Consider the following 10,055-nt stretch of genomic DNA (forward strand, 5'->3'; position numbering starts at 1 on the left):
CAGCTACCAGCCCTGGGGAGAAATTGGTAACACCCAAAAGCCCCCCAAATTGCCGCAGTGCTCACATGAATAGTTGGTGGAAGTAGTTGAAGGTACAGACGGAATGAGATTTCCCTAGAGCCGGAAAAGTGCGGCCAGATGTGTCACTTGCGGGTAACGACCCCAGCTGCCACCGTCCCTTTGGCCTTCCAGGTGTAGGGGGTCTGCCGGATCCTTGCTAAGTCTATTTTTCCCCATTCCCGGCCCTTTCCTATCATCATCCCTTTACCTTGAATCATGTTCAAGAAATTGATTAAAACGAAATGTGTTCAGCTACATCCAGTGGAAACGCTGCTATTAAGGGTATTAAGAACAAGTAGAACCTTTCCCAGGCATTGAACCACGGTTTCATCCAGTCATGCCTAAGAAGGAACCAGTTGAAAGCGTGGGATGCCATGAACAGATGGAAATCTTTAAAATCACTGGAGAGTTACTCTATTTAGAAAATGAGAAAGGTCTTTTTATCCAATCCCAAGGTTATTCCACACAAAAAGAGATAAAAAAGACCCTTTTTCCACACCAGCAGGTGGATAAAGGAGCCATCAAATTTGTACTCAGAGGAGATGATATCACGTGTCTAGGCTTAGCTTCTCCGGGAGCTAAGCTTTGCTCCGCTTCAACAGATAGGATTTTTGCAATTGAGGCAGAAGGAAAACAGCTTGCTCTGGGTGCTGCAGTCGTGAAGATGTCTGCAGATGATGCTGAGAAAGTCAACACAGCAACTGGCATTGAAACATGTTTTATTGAAAAGATGGGCTGTGGCACGTGAAAGCATGTAAATAAGCCTCAGAAGGAATACACTTGGGCTCCACATGGATGCGGTGCAATATCTGTGTTTGTGTGTGTGTGTGTGACAGCATGACAACAACACCCCTGTGATAATGCTGAATAAATTCAACACATGCAGAAAAGAGAACTAAACAAAAAAACAAGTGTTGCTGCCTTGCTTGGAAACAGTGCAGACGAGCTGTCCCTGTGTCCTCTTCAGGCCATCAGGGTATAACTCTCCCGAAAGAGCTTCATGACCCAGCCAGTGTGCTGGTGGGGCTGCGAGAAGACAGGTGGGACTGAATTCTCAGTGTGTCAGCTGAGGTGCCCTCATGTGAGCGTCTGGACACGACCGAGCAGGGAAGAGTCAGGTGTAGGGGCGCTGAACTGGCTGGGGGGCTTCTGTCCCCGCATCCCTGCTGAGTTAGAGCCCCTCTCAGCCCTTCATGGTGGAGAAGAGAGACGAGGAGACGCCTCAGCCCCTAAACACGGACAGGCTGCTCCCGGCTCCTGCGGACTTCCAAAGCCTCATGCTGTGAACTGTCTTGTAATAACTTTGTTTTTGTCATTAATGTGCTAGATATTTTTAGTAGGATTAATCTGAAAACCGGTTATTACCACCGATGTCTGTAATGGAATTAGCTGTGCTAGAGACAGCCTACAGTTTAACCTAAAGTTTACAACGAAATTTTCGCCTCAAAGTTTTAAGGAATTCAAGACGAGAATAGAGTAAGACAAGACACCACAGAAACTGCTTGGTGAATGGGCTTTATATTCACTTTAAAGAAAATTATCTTTGAAAACTTAGAAACGTTTAATTATGCATATTGTTATTAGCATGAAGGTGCGAGATCGAAATGAAATATGAAACTGGATATGCTTATAGCGGTATTATGTGATTCTGTGGAAAGCTTTCTGCAGTGTTCTCACATAGCAGCGGAAAACCCCAATACAGGAAATGGTGACACCTCAAAGTCATGCTGTTACCTGACAAAAGCAAGCTTCGAGACAACACAGAGTATTTAAGACAAGTAAAAATGAAACTATATTATCTGTGAGTAAATAAAAATATATTTGAAAATGTTTTTTTTAAGTTGGAAGAATATATACAAATGAACCATGGATACCTTGATACGGGTGAACGAGAAATTGTACTTGTACTCTGAATTATCCAGTTTTGTGTGTGTGTGTGTACTTGGAACTCAGGATGACCTTGAACAAGAGTGTACACTGTTTGTATTTTAAAACACGTGCGCACACTCGCACAACTTTACATGTGATTACATAGAAATGTCTTGTCATACAGCCTAGAGTCAAGTCAAATAGTAAGTTACGTGGAAGAGAATGGGTCTTTATTTAAGGATTAAAGACAGAACACACTCGAAGCACAAATAATGAAACCCTCGCTGCACAGTAGTCACTAGAACATTCCTTGAGCACTCGCTGGGTTTAAGCCAGCCTGGAAATCAGTTATTTGTCTAAAACAAGTGAGAATTTATGCCAGGTTCCTAGAAAACACATGTTTTAATTAACTTGGCTGCCAGTATCTCTCCGGGGAAGAAAATGTACATTTTATTCTGAAAACCCGTTTGGGCCTGTTCTATCACGGATTGGTCCATTAAAAACAAAACTCCCAAATCAATATTTAAAAATACCATTTTTGCGTACCTGAAATCTTCCTCCTTTTTAGAGCTTTTTCTTTTTCTGTCATCTGTTCAACACAGTGTAAGGTAAATAGAATCGAGTCCGCAGCAGGAGCGGCTACTCAGGGGGCTCTGGGCTTCGGTCATCACTAGAGTTGAAATGACAAAGAGCATGTTTGATGCAGAACCCTAAAGGCATTTTGCTACTGGATAATCTGGATCTACAGAAAGCACATGATAGCCTGATACTGCTTCCTACATCTGCCACAATTTAAAATAATTTTCTAATGTTTTATTTTCTGTAACCTGAGATTGGGGATGTTGGGGAGAGAGTATAAATGTAACTATTTACATAACTCATTATTAATAGAGTATAATTAGAAAGTATAATTAGACGTGAGTCTAATTCACCTTCATATCCTAGTTCCTGTGGCTCTCAGTAGACAAGGCTCAGGTTACACTCCGGGCTCATTTCTACAGACAGGACAGTAGGTGGCACCTTCAGCCAGTTTAAAAAACAGTTCACTGGTTTGGTTGGTTGTTGTTGTTGTTTTTCAACCAGTTTACCACACTTGGGCAGGAACCTAAATAGTTTGGTGCATAAGTGCATTAAGTCCTGGCCATTGTCACAGGAGAGTAATTTTAGAAGAGCACAAAGCCATTTAAATAGATCTGTATGAAGTATTTACAAATAACCACAGGAAGAGACTTTCCCTCTCTGTAGATCGAGATTATCCAATAATGAAATGCATTCAGGGTTTTGTGTTATAAATATTCCTTGCCACTTTAATTTCTGGTAATGACAAAAGTCTGCCTGTGACCAGCCCTAAACTAGTTTGTCCTTTGACCCTGGCCAGACACAGAGACTTTATATATTTAGGTTTTCTTGTCCGGGAGAAAAAAAAAACTTGACCTAGCTGCTCACAAGTGGAAAACAAAGTAGTAGACCTTAAAATGTTCCAGTAGAGTGCAGGTCAAACACTCCTGATTCTAGAGACTTCATAGAATGTTTTTAAACCTTTTCAGCCACCAGTCGCTCTTGATTCTGAAAGCTTACTTTATTACGTACTGTTCACAATGGAAATGTGTTGAAATCACTGCAGCTATGTTCTCCTCCAATGCACAAGGATCTCTACAGACTAGGAACAGTGATAAAATATTCTGAAGGTGTAAATCCAGGGCGTTTAATTTTATTTGAAAAAACACCTGTGCACAAACGCATTTCATACATGACTTCAGGGAGGCCACAGGCTCCCTGGGTTCCCTAAGCCCCTCAGATTAAGAGCCCCTGACCTGGGAGTGAAAGAAAACAAAGGCACCCCTACCACCCTCCCCATTCAGACCTCGGGTCCCATCTCAGCCACACCCGTGGGAAGGCAGGTGGACGATCAGCACACGTACTGTCCCAGCAGCACGGCGGTCAGACGTGTTATACGAAGCAGATCCGCCTCACTGCATCTCTGCTTCCTACATCCTGCTGGCGCAGAAGGAGATTTAGAAAAAGCACAGAGGAGAACATCAACTCAGAAGAGCAGGCTCGAAGCACAAGGGAGTGGAGAAACAGGAAGCACAAATCAGCCCAGGGAATGTCTGATATCTGACGTTTTTCTTGATAACAGATGTGGGTGAAGCCATCCTGCTCCCTGCTGGTGGCATCTCTGTAACTGCAGGCACTTTCTCTTTGCCTCGCAATGAAATGCAACTGCTTGTCAGAAGGCCGATCTCTTCTGTCATCCATAGATCGTCTTCTCCCGGTTGTCACCCCTGTAACCCAGGACTGTATGCTGATTGTTTCATTGGTTGTTAACACTTCTATAAACGGAGATCTAACTGCCATGAGTTCAACATCCCAGTGATCTGTGAGGTCCCACCACAAATTCACTCCCCAGAGTCATCTGTGATGTAGGTATAAATGCCACAAACTCAGGATTGAAGATACTACTGTGGGAACATAAAATAAATTTAGAACCTTAGAAAGTCTAATTGTAAAGGTATTTGTTTTCCTTTAAAGTCTGATAAGAAAATGACCCTCTTGCTTATCTTGTCTAAAGAATACAGATGGACAGGTACTTACTGAAGAAAAGCTAAAAATTTGAGACTGAAGAATGGAATTAAAAGAGAATGGTCACATGCAGAATAACTACTCTGGGTTTGACAAGTTGAGAGGAAAAAGAAATTGATTCAAGAAAAGATCTTATTATTAGAGCTGAGACCATATGCCATTTAGTCACGTTTCTTTTTCTGAAGGCCAGATCGCCTTGCACAGACTTGTACAGACACAAGGCTGCAACTATCTTCTCTGCTGATGTACAGAGGGGTCCACAGCCACCACTCCAGACCACCGCATTGTGCAGAACTCGAGATGCTCAGGACTCTGTCCTATGTATGCCTGGGGAGTGACTCCCAAAGGGTCCATCCACTGGGCTTAGTTCTACATGTTTTTAAACACCCTTTAAACCTCTGAAGAGAGCTCTCCTCTCTCCCACATGAAATATCCCCTCCCGTGTCACATCTCCTCACTGTCAACATGGTTGCTGGTTTTACAGTCAGGCTTAAGATATGGTCTCCTGACTAATATTTCTTATTATATTAAAGTCAACGGTTTTATATAATATCTTACTGGCCTTATTAATATGTCAGATGCAGAGAAAGAATTCAAGTATTAAGGCAAATAATTGTCCTCCAGCCATATGAATTACCTAAGTATTGTCTCAACTGATAGTGAATCTACAGAGACTTTTCATAGGGAAAAATGGGACAAAAGGGAAGAAAATTAGATCATGCTTAACTCGTAAAATTAGCAGTGGTAGATGTTCTTTGAAAAGAAGAACACAAAGGATTATGAATCAGAAAACTGCTTCCAATGTGAAAGAAAATAAGCAAAAGCAACCAGAAAATTCTCATGAGTAGACATTTTAGAGAAGCCGGATAATCTTTCTGGTAAAACAAATTTGACTTTCATTCAGTTGGTAGAAATCGTGCTATAACTTTCAATCTTTAGAGGTTTAAAAAAAATTTAATGTCCATATTTCTGAGAAGTTGATAATACGTGTACAAGGTTCAAGAACCTAAAAATATTAAATACTTTATATTGTATTCTGCCCCCTGCCCTTGTCTAGGACCCCCTGTCTTCAAAGTCGGCCACTGTGGTTGATTTCCCAGGTATCATTCCAGAGTGTCTTTTTATGTGTATACAAGCAAATGTGAAGAGCTATTTTTCCTTCACTCCACATTTTAATACATAAATAGTTGTATAATGTTTCATTATATCTTCCTTATATTCAGTTGACTATATCGGGGGGAAAAATTTTCTATCAGGACGTTGTTTCCTACAAAGCAGTCCACTGAGTGGATGATTTACTATAATGCATGTTGTCAGTCCACATTGGGATAAACACTAATATTCAGCCATCTTTTGACATTACAAACAATGCTGCAATGCATAACTTTGGCCTATGTTATTCTACTGCTAAAATATGTATAGGATAGTTTCTAAAGGATTTGTAGCCTCAAGTATTTCTAACTGAAATAGCATTTGATAAGATGTTACCGGTAAGATAGCAGGTACTGAGTTTTTCTGAGGAACCTAGAAATGGTCATTTCTCTTTATTTTATTATAAATTCAACTTCTCCACTACCAGATTTCTCCTCGATCTGTGTTTAAAAACATTTTCCAACCTCTTCTACCCTTATGACTTCTCTATAATCTGTTCCTCTTCTTAGCAGTGTCATTCATTCTCATGCCCACGACAGCCTGACATGGTCCCTAACTTCAGTCTGCCCATCTCTCTTTGTCCATCATTGCTCAACCCACTCCACTGGAGATAGACTCAACATGGCCAGACATCTTGTTGAGTATGAAAAAATGGATCATGGATGATTGTGACTCACTGAGCCTGGATGACAGGAGACATCCAGAGGGAAGTTTAAATTAGCTGGGGAAGGAGAAGAGGATTTAGGTTCCATCCATGGTCATCATTCAGGGGAAGATGTTACTGAGCCTTTACATAGGAACAGGAGAAGACAGAATTGGAGGCAAGTACTTGCAATGGCCCAGAAATTACAGCTGAACTGAGAGGCAGGGACTCCAATGGGAAGAGCAAGGGAGAGAACACAGTGAGTTGGGAGGCCCAGGGGTAGATAATTTGTGGGTCAGGGCATCAAAAAGGAGGGAGCTACCCAGAGAGAAAACTCCACAACTGTCTGATGATCCCTCTGAGTCTCTGTCGAGTACCAATCTGAGCACACACAGGTGGAATTTCACAAGTCGGGGCAGGAACAATTTCTGTGAAAAGAACAATTACTGGAGAACTGTACATTGAATAATTTCCAAAGTTCATGTATGGCTGAGAATCCTCACCAGACAGAGTGAAGAAACCTCCTTGAATACATGAGACATTCAATTAGGACACCAGAAATTGAGCATATTAGAAGTGGAACTAATCACAAGCCCTAGAATAAAGGATACCCTAAGACTGTACAACAGGAAACTCTAGAACTGTACTAACAAACCTTAAAAATAAGACTTGAAAGGGTCTAAGTGATATGCAAGTAATCGTTTCCTACCAGAAAAAAAAAAAAATTTAAATTTACACTTTAAAAAACATAGAAAAAAAACCTCACTTTTATAACCCAGGAAACTCCAAGGGATTTAGGGGCCTTGTGTGAGACCCCAGGTCAGATAGATATATATATGTATGTATACATTAGAATATTCAAGAAATTGACTACATTCTGAAAAATATGAATTCTCAAGACCAATATTTAAAACAAGTAAAACAAAAGAAGAATAAGCAAGGAAGGACATAAAATAAAATTTCTCAACAATTACTTCTGAAAATCACGTATGGGCTATGCAAGTAAAAAAAAAAAAACAGCTGACTACAAAAGTAACAAATAGTTTCAGAGAATCAAGAATAGAAGAATAGCAGAAATCTGTATTTTGTGAAAATAATTTAACCCTGATATCAGACATAAATGATACGAAACAAAACCACACACCAATTGTACCTTTTGGTGGAAATGGACATTGATATAGCTACTATGGAGAACAATATGGCCGTTCCTTAAAAATCTAAAAATAGAACTACCATATGACCCAGCAATCCCACGACTGGGCATATACCCTGAGAAAACCATAATTCAAAAAGACACATGCACCCCAATATTCATCGCAGCACTATTTACAATAGCCAGGGCATGGAAGCAACCTAAGTCTCCATCAACAGATGAATGGATAAAGAAGATGTAGTACATATGTAAATGGAATATTGCTCAGCCAGTGAAAGGAATGAAATTGGGTCATTTGTAGGGACGTGGATGTACCTAGAGACTGTCATAGAGAGTGAAGTAAGTTAGAAAGAGAAAAACAAATATCATATATTAACGCATATATGTGGAATCTAGAAAAATGGTACAGATGAACCTATTTCCAAAGCAGAAGTAGAGACACAGACATAGAGAACAGATGTATGGACACCAAGGGGGGAAAAGGGGGGTGGGATGTATTGGGAGATTGGGATTGACATATATATACTACTGTGTATAAAATAGATAACTAATGAGAACCTGCTGTATAGCACAGGGAACTCTACTCAATGCTCTGTGGAGACCTAAGTGGAAAGGAAATCCAAAAAAGAGGGGATATATGCATACATATAGCTGATTCACTTCGTGTTACAGCGGACACTAACACAACATTGTAAATCAATTATACCCCAATGTTAAAAATCCTATCTTATTAAAATACTAATTAATAATATATGAATTGTTGAATGCTAAAGGACATTTTCAGAAATTATGAGATTTCTCAATAGTTAATGAAAAGGCACTGAAAATCCTTAAAAATATAATAGTTCAAAGGACAAGAATCATAAAAAAATGCACAAAACAACTGACTTTCTACTTTTAAGATATAGAAAACATATGTATAAATCTCACCCATAAAAAAGCAACTAAAATTTAAAATAAACATATTTTAAAGGAATATAGAGAATGAATAAGTAGAAAAATTCAAATTTACAAAATACTATTTAAAAAGAACAAAATTTAAAAAAGAGAGAGAAAATGCCATGATTCTGTACAACACCAAATATTATAGAGATATCTACCTTTCTCGATTTTAATTCTCATAAACGTCCAATCAAAATCCTAGTGTGTTGTTAAGAAAGTGATTAAGATTTAGCTGAAAGTCAAGCTAGAACTTTTTTTGAAAAGAATGAGTGAAACATGCTTTACTAATTATATATATAAAGCTAAATTAAGAGTGTGGTTCTAATACAGAAAAAGATAAACTAGTGTCGACTTCAAAAAAAATGCACAACGTGAGAGCTGCAAGTTAAGTTTTATTTGGGGCAAAATGAAGACTATAGCCCAGGAGACGCCATTTCAGAGAGCTCTGAGAAACTACTCCAAAGAGGCAGGGAGAAGGTCCGTATATATGTGATTTTGATGAAGGGGGAGTATATGCAATCGAGTACACATATTTTTTGCAGAATGTTTCTGTTAGTCTCGTGAAGGTTACTGCTAGTCTCGAGGAGCAGACCTCACCATGAAAGATCTTAGTGTTTTTCTAGATATGAGGGGTTACAAGAATTGGGCTCCTAAAATCTTCTCCTGAAAGTATCTAACTCTCTGAAGAGCTGTTCTGCCAGTTTCCCCAGAGCACAGACGGGCTCATTTCTGCTTTCCACCCTGAACTCCTTTCAGGGGGTGTTGAAGGTCAGTGGCTGAAGCAGCTGCACCAGCACATGATTTAATCCTTGTCGGGGTAGATGACAAGTGCCAATTCGTAGCTGAGACTAGCATTACCCTAAACGTAGATTCTAGAATGAGAGCCTATATGACAAAGGTATTACAATCAATAGAAGCCATTATGGACCATACAATAAGTGGTGATGCAAAACTGGGTAGTTAGTTTTCTTTAAAAAGTATTTACCTCTTCAATCAAAACCATACATAAAAATAAATTTGATATAAATTTAAACAGGGTTTTATTTATATATATATATATATATATGAGATTTCTAGATGGGAAAATCTCAAACATAAAAAGGATAGAAGAAAAATTACATAAAAATGGGAAACTTCAAGAGGTTAATATTTATATATGTTAATATTTCTAACATTAAAACATTAACACAAATTGATTTAAACACAAAGAATAAAACAGGTCTGAAACACACACACGAATGATGTGCACAGAAAATTCCTTTGATTAAATAAAAATACAAACGTAAAACATTGATCTCACAAGTGAAAAATAATACAATCCTTTCTACCTTTAGGAAAACTCTCAAAACATGGCACAATTAAATCAAAAGTGGTGAACAGCCACATACATAAATTGGTACATTTCTAGAAAGCAGTTTTTGAAGATTTGTTAATAAACCTCTTGTAATTCCATCTTTAGAATTCTAATACTAACAGGGGGGAAAATGATATGGGGATGTGTTTTTACATAGAAAAGGTATTCAAATACTTTACTTTTAAGATGGAAAAATTGTGAAGAGCCCTAAATCTACAATCTAAATAGCAAGGAAATGGTTAAACTATACTGCAGATGTTCCTGACATAACATTATTCAGGCATTATCATAACGTCTAT

General features: G+C 38.8%; 1 pseudogene; it reads left to right on the top strand.

The window, feature by feature from the left end:
- Positions 1–302: 302 nt before the first annotated feature.
- On the top strand, positions 303–822 carry LOC133083690 (malignant T-cell-amplified sequence 1-like; annotated as a pseudogene).
- Positions 823–10,055: the final 9,233 nt, after the last annotated feature.

This window comes from Eubalaena glacialis, unplaced genomic scaffold (genome assembly GCF_028564815.1).
Source record: "Eubalaena glacialis isolate mEubGla1 unplaced genomic scaffold, mEubGla1.1.hap2.+ XY scaffold_56, whole genome shotgun sequence".
Lineage (NCBI taxonomy): Eukaryota > Metazoa > Chordata > Mammalia > Artiodactyla > Balaenidae > Eubalaena > Eubalaena glacialis.